General features: G+C 42.2%; 1 protein-coding gene across 1 annotated transcript in view; it reads left to right on the forward strand.

The window, feature by feature from the left end:
- The first annotated feature begins 2,987 nt into the window (after window positions 1–2,987).
- The window catches only part of Lpar3 (lysophosphatidic acid receptor 3), a 71,506-nt gene continuing 59,608 nt past the window's right edge, over window positions 2,988–14,885 (forward strand). Inside the window, exon 1 of the mRNA XM_090333707.1 lies at window positions 2,988–3,123. The gene's annotated coding sequence lies outside the window, so the exon portion shown is untranslated. The remainder of the gene's footprint in view (window positions 3,124–14,885) is intronic.

The following is a 14,885-nucleotide window of genomic DNA, read 5'->3' on the forward strand; positions in this document are numbered from 1 at the left end:
TTCTGTTTCTGTTGGCCTTTCCTTCTTGTCCTTCTTCTTCCAGCCTCCCCAGCAGTCTGTATCACAGCTTCTGTGTGTTCTAAATCATTTCTTGCCTTTGCTTCAAACCTGACCACCTTTGTTAAAAATAACTGCTAGCTAGCATTTTTTCCCTGTTAGCAGCACAGCTCACTATATCTGCCCTCCTTTTCTCCATTTCATACTTTAGTAATATGAAAGAGTTTCATTGTGATAGTTACAGGTACACAGTGCACTTTGGAGAAATTCACCCCCTCTATCATAAGTGGATTATTATACTTCCTCCCCCCCCCCCACAGACTTTCATCTCCTTCCTCTATGCACATGTGTGAAAGGTCATCCCTCCTTGGCTTTGCAGGATCCCTGTTCTCCTTTGCAAAGCTCAAGTTCAGGAACATTGCAACATAAGGTGTTTCCAAAGTGCCTTTGTTAATTAGTTTGTAGCTTAGAATGGATTTTCTCAGCAAAAGAGGGCTTTAAGTGGTGTTTACAATTCCCAGTCCAGCTTACAACAGCTTGCTTACTTTTCATACTAGACATCGGTTCAAGTATTTACTAAGCAAAGGTGGTTGAAAGTTTTTCTGGTCATCACCATTGTGCTTCAGCATTGTGATGTTTGAGTTGAGCTGTTTACTCTCCTGAGTTGGTTCTCATATCACACACACACACACACACACACACACACACACACACACACCTTATGTATACATACATAGCATGCATATAGCATATATACGATATATGTATTCATATGTATTTGCAAAGATCCTGCTCATTCCAGAAACCACAATATTTCCTTTCTGGTCTTTTCTGTGCTGATACTGAGGTTTGAACACAGAGCTTGGACACTGGCCTTTTGTGTGTCGTTCCCCCCCCCCCCCAGAACTTGCACTCTACCACTAGAGCCAAACCTCTTCTTCCTTTTTTTGGTGGTTAATTGGACAAGAGTCACAGGGACTTTTCTGCTTGGGCTAGCTTCAAATTTCAGTCCTTATAACTCAGTAGCCACAGTCACAGGTGTGAGCTGCTAGCACTGAGGTTTATAGGGTTTCTTTTTGTAAGTACTGAGTTTGTGAACTGTATCTCTCTCCACACCATTCATCTACAAAACAAGATATCATTTTTCTGAACCCAGTAATTTTCTGAGGCAGCAATAGTTTACACATGCGCATTCAGCCAAGTTTCTTTGAAGCTCCCAAGCACACTGTGCCATCCAATCAATTATGGTGTGTGGATGACATCCATCAGGTGAGAGATGTGACATTATAAAATGCCTGGACATGATAAATTAAACAGGACTCTAAACAATCATACAGTGAGTCTAAAGGAGAATATTCTCGGAAAAGGATTACAAGGGATCAATAGATATGTACACATGAGCATATAAAATGAAATGAACTTGAATAAATGGAAACAATAAGGTTTTTTTTTTTGTCAGTCCTAGGCCTTGAGCTCAGGGCCTGAACACTGTCCTTGGACTTTCTCAAGGCTAGAGCTCTACCACTTGAGCCTCAGCACCACTTTTTTCTTTTTTTTTAATATTTTTATTGTAATTAATAAAAGGGTTACATGATATTTGCCAGATAGAAGGTCAGCACTACTTTTTTCTATGTATGTGGTACCGAGGAATCGAACCCAAGTCTTTGTGCATGCTAGGCAAGCACAATACCACTAGGCCAAACTCCCAGCTCAACAATAAGTTTTTTAAAATTTTACTTTTTGTGAGTTTTTTTTGTTTTCCTCCTTTTGTCTAGTATGTAAGTTTATCTGTTTTGGGGAGGGTAAGGGGAAAAACAGAAATGGTGGGACTAAGGTGGAACAAATGCAGCTATGATACTCACTAGACACTGTTGAAAATGAACTTGTGGGGGAGGTGGGTTGGGAGGGGGAAATGGGAGAGAAAACAAGGAAAGAGGTGACACTGTTCAAAAAGAAACCATTACCTACCCCATGTAACTGACCCCTCTGTATATCACCTTTACAATAAAAATTTAAAAAACAACATCAACAAAACATTGTCTTTGGAGACCGCAGAATGTCTTTGATGGTATGAGACAGAATGTGTGTTGCTTGTATTGGTGCTTGAACTTAGCATCTGATGCCCTACCACTTGAGCCATACCTTCACTTCTGGCTTTCTGTGAATGATCTGGAAATAGTTTCTTCAGTTCTTCTACTGGCTCCATGCTCTCCTTCTCAGCTCCCATCCTCCTGAGCAGCTAGGATTGTGAGGGTGAGCCACCAGTGCTGGGGTTGGTGTGATTTTTAACGGGCACTCGCTGTCAGTATTTCCCAAGCATGAGGGGCATGAATGGGAAGGGTTTTTTGTTTCACTTCACAGAATTTCCTTCTTGTGAGGTTCCAGGAAGGCCCAACCCGTGGAGCATCCCTGTGATCTCAATTTTGTTTTGTCGTCCAGGCACAAAGCCACCATGACATTTGCTTTACTTTTCTTTACTAACGATAGGTCCACGGAGGCTTTATGTATTGACTTTGAAAAAAAAAAAAGTCGTGTCCAGGACTATTTACCCAAGGAGGCCAAGAAATCTCTGACAAGAAAGGTAACGACATTTCCTTCCCCGTTGGAATGAAAAGGTGCCTAGGATAGGCCCCAGGCCAGATTCACACGAGCATTTTTGACCTCTGGGAGCTGCCAGCACCCTCGGGTAGCTTCGAGGTTCCAGTTGCAGACTGTCTCGGGCTGGCAGCGAGCCCGGCCTCTTCCCCACCCCAGCTAGCCCAGGAGAGAGGTGCCAGGAGGACTGCGTGGGGCCTGAAGCCCAGCACACACGTGCGCAGAGCTGCGCCGGGGCCTGGCCAGCGGGGGGCGCTGTCTCGTGGGAACCTGCGGGAGTGCGGGGCGGGGCGGGACCGGGCGGGGCCGCGGCCCCCGTCCTCCCCTCCCCGCGCGCCGCTGAAGTTTTCCCCGGGTTCCGGGCGCGTCGCAGCGGGCCTCTGGGGAGAGGAGGCGCCGGGCCGCGTCCTGCGCTGTTCCTGGGCGCCCGGCGGGGGAGCCAGGTGCCGGGTTATCCCCCTCGCGTCGCGCTCGGTCCCGCGAGGGCATGCGGCAGCCGCAGGGGCCCCGGCGCCCGGGCGAGCGTGTGCGGTGAGTGAAGTGCGGGACGGGATAGGGGGCGCCCCGAGCCTCGGCCGACGAGGAGGGGGGACGCGTCCGGGGTGACTCGGGGGCACCGGGAATCCCCGGCCGATCCCAGACCGCAGCCGAGGCAGAACTTTGCAGGCGAGGGCGCGGGGCATCTCGTCCTTCCCCGGGGTTCGTGGAGATGGGTCCACTGGGGTTGGGGTTCTGCGGGGCCGGGGGCGCCCGGGACTGCGCTCCGTACAGGTGCTGCGCCCACCCCACCGCACCCCATCCCCGGAGTGGAGCTGCCGGGAACCCGAGCCACGGCCCGGCACGCACGTTTAAAGCTCCGGGAAAGTAATTCCCCAGGATTTTGCAATGCTTATCAGAGTCGATCAGGATGTGTAAGTGAAGAGTCCGCGGCGACCTGCCCACCCCTCCCCGGGAGGACAAAACCTGCTTTGTTTTCCAGCACTGTTACTTTGTTGCTTTCCCTCAGAAAGTTTGCAGAAAAGTTGCTTAGAAATTTCCCAAGCATGTCATTTTGAGGGGCGGCTGTGAATACTGGAAACAACGTAGTTCTTATTAAGGTGATCCTTACAAACCTGCCCGCGCAAACCTTTGGTAGGTCAGTTGTTGAAATTTAACATTCACAAATTGTTTTACCCCATAAGTTTGTTTTTGTGTTGGTACTGAGGCTTATTTGGTTTTGTTGTTGGTTTTTATTTAAGTTTTTGTTCAAGGTTGGGAACTCAACCATTTGAATCATGGCTCCAGTTCTGGCTTTTGCTGGTTAATTGGAGATAAGAGTCTCACAAACTTTTTTTTTTTTTGCCAAGGCTGACTTCAAAGTGCCATTCTCAGATCTTCAGCCTCCTGAGTGGCCATGAGCCAGTAGCACCTTGGCTTCCTATAATTGGTTATTGTCACTGTAACTTTTCTCTCTCTCCTCATTTACCAGTCACTTTAGAAAATAAAAGGCCATTCAACTTCTCAGAACTTTCCCTTGTATATAATACAAAATGAACTTCAAGCACAGACATATCTCTTCCCTCACAGGTAATTATTTTGAATGCATGAAATAGCAGCTAAGGAGAATTTTGATTTTTCCCTAATAACTATTAGTAGTTTGTTACTAACCTTGCTTTTTTGTTGTTTATTATCAGGGTAATGTATAGAGGGATTATAATTACATTCACCTGGTAGTAGTGCATTATTTCTCACACATTGATACCCTTTCTCATGTTTTTGTCCCCATTTCCTTCCCCTTACCCCCTCCCAGTCATCTTGTTTTCCTCTTCCCTTTCCTATTTCAAATAAACCTACATACATACAACATACCAGGTAATAAAGTCAGATTCAGTAACAATATAAGATTAACCCTACTTTTATGAGATATTGGATCCAACTTTATATGGTGGTTTGAGCCCAATGGAGGAGAATCTCTCTCTCTCTCTCTCTCTCTCTCTCTCTCTCTCTCTCTCTCTCTCTCTCTCTCTCTCTCTCTCTCTCTCTCTCTCTCTCTGTGTATGTCTCTGTCTCTGTGTCTCTCTCTCTGTCTGTGTCTCTGTCTGTCTGTCTGTCTGTCTGTCTGTCTGTCTCTCTCTCTCTCTCTCTCCTCTCCCCTCTTTCTGTTTTATCCAGAAGTATTACAGCTCTCTCCTCCCCCGGCCCCTTTCTGTTTTATCCAGAAGTGTTACAGTTAGAAACAACCTTGGCTCTGTTAACATTATGCCTATCAAAACACACAAACTTACTGGAATTGCTTCTGGCTACTTTGAAAAAGTCCAGCAAGCCAATCCTGCCAGTGAGTTCTGGAGTAGTAGAGATAAACTGTCATTGATGTCTCTTGAGAGACACTGTGTGGACTTCGTATCATATAGAGACCCAACCACCTAAATGGGCACTTAGGTTGATTGTCACTGATATATACCTAGTGAAACGGGTCACTGGGGCAATGTTTGAAATTTCCCTTTTGCCTTAAAATGTAAAACTTTTGGAAATTTTGTGATAGTTACCAATTACTCCTCTTTTATACATGGATACAATATATGTATCCACTACACACTTGTGAATCACTGCTGCTCAGCAGGTGGAGATTTGATGATCTTCGTTCTGTATTAGGGTTTGAACTCAAGGCCTTGCTTGGCTGGTGATTTCACATCCCAGCCTGGAAGTGGAGGTTTGAAAGCTTATAGTTGAAGGCCAGCCTGGGCAAAATGTTAGCTTATCTCCAACAATCCAGCTAAGGTATTGTACCCGTACCCCCAGCTTCACAGGCAACATAGGTAGGAAGATCAAGTCCTGAGGTCTGGTTGTGCAAAAGTCAGACTTTAACAGAAAAATAAGTGAAGCACAAAGAGCTGGAGTGTGGCTCAAGTGGTAGAGTCCTTGCCTAACCGGCACAAGACCCTCAGTTCAAACCCTAGTACTATGTTATGGAATGACTTATAGAAAAGGTTCTTATATGTTTTTTATGAGTAAAAACTCAAAACATTAGGGGCTGAGAGTTTGTCCCAGTGGTAGAGTGCTTGTCTAGCATGGATGAAGACCTGGGTTCTATTCCTCGGTACCACATACATTGGAAAAAAAGCCAAAAATGGTGCTGTGGCTCAAGTGGTAGAGCTCTAGCCTTGAGAAAGCCCAAGAGCAAGGACCTAGGGTTTGGCTTCGTGCTAAAGTGCTTGCCTAGCATGCATGAAGACCCAAGTTTGATTCCTCGGTATCACATACATAGAAAAGCTCTAGGTGTTGCTGTGGCTCAAGTGGTAGATTGCTAACCTTGAGAAAGGTCAAGGACAGTGCTTAAACCCCGAATTCAAGCCCCAGGACTGGCAAAAAAAAAAGCTCAAGACATTATGGCTAAAAAAATAAAATATGTGACTACTTTTTCTGTTCATCAGAACTTATTTGAAATGCTACAGTACATTAGCATCCATGCAGAGAGAGACAAATGCGCACACAGTGCTGTAGCCAGACAGCATCCAAGGCCACATTCTTAGTCAGTTGAACACACATGCCTTAGACTGGTTGCTTATCCTCTTTTTAACTCCCTGAAAGGGCATCAGAATTCACCATAGCTTAGGCCAACCTCTTTCTTTGGGCTGGGACAAGGGAAATCACTATGACTCAAGTGAGAATTCCTATAACTCAAATTACCCATTAGCCACTCTCCTTGAAGTGTACATTACTTCAAATGCTATCTGGCCTGTGATTATGCCCAACAGAGTGGTTAAGTCTGATTGCAAGCTTCCAAATGGCCGAAACTGAGCCCAGGGCATTATTAATGTAGGGTAAAGAGAAGAGGCAGGCTTAGCAGTCAGACCAGAAGCTGGCATTGTGAGCTTGGGATCATTGCTGCATTTCTGTAAGCCTTCATTTCCTCATCTGTGTAAATGAAGGTTAAATCCATCACCTAAGATTAAAAGAAAAAGCAGGGTCTCTGATACAAGGAAGTACTTGGTTGTCCTTTTTTCCTCCTAGATATATATGTAAACCAGGGTGCAGATGTGTATTGTTGCAGCAATGGGTAGATGCCCAAGCCACAGGTGACATGGAGATGCTAAATACACCTAAACGTGATGTTCTCTTTTGGTGCCCAGCATTTTTTGTTCCTCTCTACCATTGCTCCATCAAGTACTGATCCTCCTCCACTCTGGGTTAAAAATCCCTTGTCCTTTGTCTTGGACTTCTTATGTAGGTGGGAGAGTTTCTAGGACTCTATGGATGGGCTGGCTGTCAGCACTGTGAATTTGTGATTTTACAAACAAAGGCTTGGCATTTAAAGGCACAAGGATATGGATTCTAATCACAGCCTCACCCTTGCAAGCTCTTTTAATCACAAATATATTACTTGTCCTTGAATTAGTTTTGTCATTTATGTGATAGAGATAATACTTGTATGGGTTTGTTCTTTCTCTTTCCTTTCTGCTTTTTGCTTTTTTTTTGGTATTTTTAAAAAGATTTTATTAACACTGATTTTTACATCATATTTCAAATCATCATAACAAACAAGTATTCAAGAAGGGAATCTCTATATGCAGTCACTAGCACATAGATTTTAGAACATAATTAAAATTAAGTTGAGGGTTATTTTGGTATTTTATATACTTATTATTATTATTATTATTTATTGTTTTTTTTGCTGGTCCTGGGCTTGGGCTCAGGGCCTGAGCACCGTCCTTGGACTTTCTCAAGGCTAGAGCTCTACCACTTGAGCCTCAGCATCACTTCCGGCTTTTTTTTTCTATGTATGTGGTACCGAGAAATTGAACCCGGGCCTCCGTGCATGCTAGGCAAGCACTCTACCACTAGGCCAAACTCCTGGCCCCTTCTTTTTATTTATTTGTTTGTATGTATTTTGAGACAAGATTTCATTGTATAATCTGGGCTGGCTTTGAACTCACTGTGTAGCTCATACTTGTTTTGAATTGCACAATTCTCTTGCCTCAGCCTCCCGAGTGCTGTGATTCTAGGTCTGTGCCACCACACCTGCTCTGAGTGGGTTACTGGACCCTGTGAGTCATCTATGTGGAGGGACACTGTGCCTGTGAAGGACCACTAACCACTGGAAGTTTTTGAACAGGGCATCCTGATTCTGGTCAGTTGGATGGATTCACTGAGCACCGGTTGCACATGTGGCAGGATGTCAGTGTGGTAGCTTGTATACCAACAAAGCATAACTGCAGTCCTCCTCTCCCTCTCTCCTACCCCCTCCCTCCCTCTTCTTTCCTTACCTTTGTGACTATATTAGACTTCAAGGAAAAAATTGTAACCAGGAGGTTGGGAAACTTCTCTATTAGGAATATGTAAGGAAGATTAATTTCAGAACTGAGATTACTAATGCTATGCGATAGAAGGCACAGAGCAAAGTTCCAGAGCAGCTTTACTGCACCTTAGAATTACCTGTACTGTCTTTGGCATCTGTTTCTCAGCAGACAAACATCCACAGAGCCAGCACCCCTTCTAACAGGTGAGGATACACACTCCTCTGTGCCTTCTTGTGACCTTGGGTCTCCAAGGTTTAGCCTGCAAAACAACATCTGGACTCCACATTCTCCCAAGGCATTCGATTATTTCACTTAGTCCTTTTCTTCTTCCCTCTTCCCCTGCTGACCCCAACCTCCTGTCCCAGCTATCAACATAACCCCTGTGACATCACCTCACTCTCATGAACCTTGTCTCCCTTCCTCAAATGTGAATCATTCACATTCTCAGGCTGGGCCAGACTTCATGTCCAACATGCACCACCCTTTTTCTAACATGCTTAATCAGCCTCTCTTCTCTAATTACTCATCAACCAGTAGAATGTTCAGCCTAATGCCCAGGGGAACTGAAGGCTGGAGGAGTTACTGGCCCTGGCTGTTGCAGATAGGTGATGTTATCCAGATTAACAAGTGACAGGGTTACTAGGGTGCTTATTAATCCCTCCATAAGCTTATTAGCTATCCAAAGATTTTCCAAGAAATATGAAGTCTCAACAACAGCATTGTCTTGCTTTATAAATAAAGCTTGAAGACAAAGTCTTGTTCTTTCCCTTAAGTCCTGCAACTGAACTTCGATCTTCATGTTGCATACTTCTCTATCAGATCTTCTCACTTTAAATCCTCTATTTGTTTTCCTTGGAGACATATTGGTGTTTATGGATAAGTATTCTAAGGGTGTGTTGATGGTTTATTCTCTCCATCTGCCAGTGAGCCATCTATCTCTGTGAAAGTTGTCATTACTCTTTTACATGTGTTAGTTGGTTTTCTATTCTAAGGAAGAACGTGCTTTCTCATTTTTCTTTCTTTTTTATTCCATATCGTTCATTTTATTTTATTTTTTATTTTTTGGTTTATAGTGGGGATTGCACTCAGGACCTAGGAGTTGTCCCTGAGCTCTTTTTGCTCAAGGCCAGTGTTCTGTAACTCTGAGCCACAGATCCACTTCCGGTTTTCTGGTGGTTAATTGGAGATAAGAGTCTCACAGACTTTCCTGCCCTGACTGGCTTTGAACTGGGATCCTCATATCTCAGCCCTCTGAGTAGCTAGGAGGATAGCCATGAGCCACCAGCATCCAGCTTTTTATTCTCTTCATTAGGAAAGATTCATGGATTCCTTTGTATTCAATATGTTGAAATCTTATGTGTTTTGATGTTCATCTTGTCCTCATTTTGGCCAGTGGTGACTTTGTGACACTTGCTCCTGTAACCTTTTGACACATGTCTGTCATTTGTTGAGTGTTTCTTTATTTTCTGGCACCACAGGATGTTCTAGGCGCATCTTGTACTTTCTCTAACCTAGTTCCTCTTCCCTTTTAGCAGAGCGTGGCATTTTTCTTCTTAAAAATGCATATGTATAAGGGAGTACAGCAAGGTGTTTTGCTATATCTTGACGTCATTATATGTACACATAGTAAAGTGATTTCTGAAGTTTAGCAAATTAACGTATCTCTCTTATTTCATGTAGTAACCATTTTGTGTTTGTGTATGGTAAGAGTACTAAAAATCTGCCATCTTGGAAACTAGCCAGTCACACTTGTATACCTCAAGGAACGGGAAGGAGAAATAGGAAGGATATAGATCAAATGCTACAAAGTTAGATGGGTGCCAGGGTCTCATGTCTGTAATCCTTGCCACCAGGAGGCTGAAATCTGAGGATCCTAGTTTGAAGTCAGCCCGGTCAAGAAAGTCTGAGACTTTCCAATTAAGTAAAACCCGAAGTAGAGCTCTTGCTCAAGTGATGGAGTTTTAGTATTGAGGAAAAAAAAAAAAAAGCTCAGGGATAATGCCCAAGTCCTGAGTTAAGCCTCAAGACAAGCAAAATTTAAAAAATGTATGAAGGGTCTGGGAGTGTGGCCTAGTGATAGAGTTCTTGCCTAGCATGCATGAAGCCCTGGGTTTGATTCCTTGGTACCATGTGCACAGAAAAAGCTTGATGTGGTGCTGTGGCTCAAGTGGTAGAGCACTAGCCTTGAGGAGTGCCCAAGGACAGTGCTCAGACCTTGAGTCTAAGCCCTAGGACTGGCAAAAACAATATGAGAAAAAAAGGAAAAAAATGAAGTTCAGATCTGTAGGTCTAATGTCTCTAGGCTGATATGAGGAGCCCAGATATGGTATGGTGGGTATGTCAATTCTATGGTTTTGACATTGTTTCTGCATCACTCTGAAGACAAAGCCAGGAAATGAATAAGAAGCCGAGTAAATAAATACATATACATTTAAACATTTTTCTCTACTAGTTCTATCATGAATTAAAAGTCATGTATTTCATACTAATACCTCTGTAATTCAGTACTCAGGCATCTTTCTCTTTTTCCCTTTTCTATATTTATACATTTTTTCCTGGAAATTAGAATCTTATTATCTTTTATCTTTTTCTGTTTTAACTGGTTTATTCAATGTAACTAGTCACCCAGTCTCCTCCGCATCTGTCTGCCTCCTTTCCCAGTGGCTCTTTGTCCTAGGCCTGTGAGCTACAGCCCTGTGCAGCTTCATTATCATACTCTCACTGCTCTGTGTGGCTCACCATCATAGCCTTTAACTTTGTGTACCTGCCCACACTACCCTCAATCACACTGCATTCTAAGCCTTGAGCTGGGGCTGTTCTGGGGAGAGAGGAAAAAAGAAGGAAGGGAAGAAAGAAGTAGATGGAAATGGACAGAAAGTAATATTAACAATAGAGTGTATATTTTAAAATCTTTTGCTATACATTGCCAAGTGGTATTCCTCAAAAGTTATATCCATTTGTATTCTCACCAGTGAGCTATGAAAGTAACCACTTTCCACTACATTCTGGTCAATCCGGAATACTTATTGACCTGTTTAAATGTTCTTAGTCTGGTGTTTAAATGTTCTTAGTCTGATAACACTTTACTTTTGTCTCCAATGAAGAAGCTCATACCACACTTGACTTATGTTCCCTTTCACCTGCTAGGTCAGAATTCTTCCTCCTTGGTGATGCTGCCATTTTGATAGTTCTCTGTGTGGAGGGTAGTGGTGGGCATTTTGGCACGTGTAACAGTGCTTTTGGCCCCTAACTGGTAGATGCCAGTAGAATACCACTTGTAACCATTTCAGTGTCTCTAGATATGAATATGTATCTTTGGGGAGAAGATAGGATTAGTCCTACATGGGACCCCACAATTCTTGATTATTAGATCTGTGAGAGCATTTTTATATCCTTCTAAATGTCTTCAAACATGTCTGTCTTTGTGCTACTAGTACAAATATTGAAGAAAAGAGTCTCTGAATAGGTAGACTCTACTAATCAGTACAACTTTTCCATCAATTACATGTATATAAAGCTCCATAAAGCAAAGTTCCTGGATTGTTCAACAGAGGGAAAAGAGAATAATGCCAAAAAGATTGAATTTGTATGGACTAGTAGGCCATTAGATAAGTAGGACTCTAGGATTACCAGGTCACTATTAGTCTTAGAGTTCCACCTTATTTCTTATTGCTAAAGAATTGACATCTATAACCTTGTCCAACTGGTAGACTCTATTTTGTTGAGTGGAAAAGGAAAAACTTTTAGGCAAAGATGTGAATAACAACATTTATAGTACTAGATAGATGTAAATAGGTTAATTCTCTTGTCATTTTCTGAAACAAGCAATTTGACAAATCGTTGTGATTTTCTTTTTTTTTTTTTTTTTCGTTGTGATTTTCTAGAATGTACTTGCAGTTTGATTTTTGACATGGATTTGACATGGACTTTTCCCCGATCATCTTTTGTTAAATATTTTAGAGGGAAAGAGCCATTTATAAGTTTTTCTGGTATTTACCACATTTATAGCTCTTCAAGAAACAGTAAAAGTTTGTAATAGGCTTTCATGTCATTATAGTGAATAATTCTATTTCATTTCTCATGGGAGCAGATAATTCGATATCAAAAAGAGGGCCCCAACCATTAGTATGAAAAAGAAAGAAAAGAAAGTTGAACCAGGAAGAGGATAGCTGTCAGTGTCTTCCGGTTTTAGTCTTCTCAATTTCCTATTGATCATGTGACCATCTCACCGCAGGATATGTTGGAGAAAGATGTGAACTCACTCTGAAGCTGTTTGGTGGTACGTTGGGCTATTCCATGATACCAATAGAGTGGTCTGCAGGAACTGTGGTAATGCACAGCTTACATATGACTTACATCCTGATCGATTGATAGTTACTAGAAAATGTGCTAGGCTAGACTTTCAGTTACCATGATTCACTTACAAAGCAGCATAGATTAGCAACAAAGCATGCTATAGGATGGGGGCTGCTTCCCTTTTTGAATATAAGACCATTTGTGAGTTGTGGCTTAATACCATTACCAAGCACTAATTGGGATACCACGTATTGTTAGCTTAGACAAAGATTGAAATTCAAGGTGGAAATACATTTGCTACTCATTATGGTTCATTTTCCCACCATCATGAAGTCAAAAAACTTAGAAATCATCACAAATTGGGATAATAAACATCAGGTTTTCAGCTGAGCTGGTTAACCCCCTTTTTTCCTGACTATAAATATTTATCAGGAACTACATATGCTCAGTGGTGTTGGAAAAACACCAGCTAGTAACTCTGAACTGGGTAGGAGAGAAACCCTGAGCTTTGGGGTTGTTATTCCAGTTATCCTGCTGGACTGAGGGCCCCATCTCAGTAAACTCTGCTGGACTCCTCACTTCACTTCCTGGGAATAGGCTTCACCTGGGACTCCCTGGACTTTATGAATTCTCTAGACTCAGAAGTGGACGGGGCTTTCCAGTTGCTGTGGCTTCTCCTTCTGCCTAATAATCTAAATTAGATTTTCTCTCCCTTTTACCACGAAAGTAATTGAGATTCAAAAAGGTGAATTGTTTTCCCAAGACCCTATTGCTAATTACAGGGATCAAGTTAACACTGTGTGTCACAGCTTAGGCTATTCCTAGTACCTTATTTAAGTAGCCATAAGACAAAAGTACTCTTCTTCTCCCCATTTTGTAGATACGGAGATTAAGCCACAAAGAGGCAAATTAACTTGCTAATAAGACTTCAAACAGATGCCTAGTTCCCAGTACCTTACTTGTTTTCCTGTGACTGTTCTGTTGCCCTTCCTCATTTGTCTTCAAGGGTATTTTCTCTACCATGTGTCCTAGTACCCTTGTCAACATCCCATGGTGTTAAAGCCATGGAGTTATTTCTGGGCTCTCTATTCTTCCTCTTCTCTGTCATTATTCCAGTGTCATCAATTTTTATTATTGTAGCATTGTAATAAGTTTTAAAATCAAAAAATGTGAGGCCTTCAGCCTTCAGCTGGGTTTTTTTTTCCCTTAAGATTGTCTTGGCAATTAGGGTCATATGTGGTTCTATATGGATTGGAAAATTTTTTCCCCTTCAATTTTTTATAAAAAAAAAGGTTACTGAAATTTTGCTAGAGATTGCACTTTGAGTAGTATGGAATATTTTAGCAATACTGTGTTCACTTGTCCATGAATAGGGGATGTTTTTCCATTTATATTTGTGTCTTCTTCAATCAGTGTTGGGTTTTTACATCTCCTGGCTGTTTATTCTTCAGCATTTTATTCATGCTTGTATGTATATTGTGTGTGTGTGTGTGTGTGCATGTGCATGTGTGTGCACATTTGTGCATGTGGGTACTGAGGCTTAACTCAAGGCTTGGGCCCTGTCCCTGAGCTTTTATATTCAAGGCTAGTGCTTTATTACTTGGGTTACAGCTCCACTTTTGGGTTTTTGATGGTTAATTGGAAATAAGGAGTCTCATGGAGCTAGATTTAAACTGTCATGTTCACAGCTCAGCCTGCTGACTAGCTAGTATTACAGACATAAGCCTTTGGTGCCTGGCTCAAGTGACTTGAATGTTCCATGTATGGATTATAATTTTACTGAATTAATTTATTCCAGGAGTGTTTTTTTGAGTCTGAAGTATTTTCTACATACAAGATAAGTTAATTTCTTGCTTTCCAATTTGTTGTGCCTTTTCTTTATCTTGTTTGTCACTGAGTAAGCATGGCAAGGATAGGCCTGATCTCAGAGGAAACATTTTTCCCCCTTGAGTTTGATGTTTACTGTGTGCCAGGTAGCCACTCAGCCTAGAGGCTTATCTGCTAGTGTCTGAACATCAAATCTGAGTCCTGTGTTCTACTGTAGATGTACTGCTCTACTCTTCTCCTCTTGCCCGTTACTCCTTTTTTTTTTTCGCTGTGTTTTTCAAGCAGTTTGGAGGCAATGTGGCAGGTTTGAAGCCCTCCATATTGGCACTGAACCTTTATTGAGGCAGAGAACACCTTTATTTCAGTGTAGTTACAGGACGGCCCTGTTATCAATCCCTATTAAATCGAGATGTTAGAGCATAAACTCAGAGACATCTAGGGAGCCACTGGTATATTCATCATCTTTCTGGAAATTTTGACTGACCTCATATTCTTGGGAAGGGTTATCAGTTGTTCCACTCATAAGTACTGCTAGAAAGTACTTGGTAAAATGAGAGGATGGGTTGGGGTTGGGAGAGATGGGGGAAGATGGTAAAAGGTGTGACATTAAGATGCATTGCATTCACAAACTGATATATTGAATTGAAACCATTTTGTATAACTCCTGAAGGATAGTAAAACTAAGAAAGAAAGTACTAAGAAAGTACTAAGAAAGAAAGTACTACCAGAAAGTAGTATTGCTGAAAATTAAATTTAAAAAAAGAAAGTAGCACTACCAATGGATGAGTACCTAATTTCCTGTGTTAGAAGTGTCCTGCCAGTATGTAGTGATTATTGCCACTTTTGAAGAAGGAAAAGGTTCCATTCAAAAACAGTGGGTTGCATGTTTGAGCC

The sequence above is a fragment of the Megascapheus bottae genome, chromosome 6 (assembly GCF_031878675.1).
Source record: "Megascapheus bottae isolate mThoBot1 chromosome 6, mThoBot2.hap1, whole genome shotgun sequence".
NCBI lineage: Eukaryota > Metazoa > Chordata > Mammalia > Rodentia > Geomyidae > Megascapheus > Megascapheus bottae.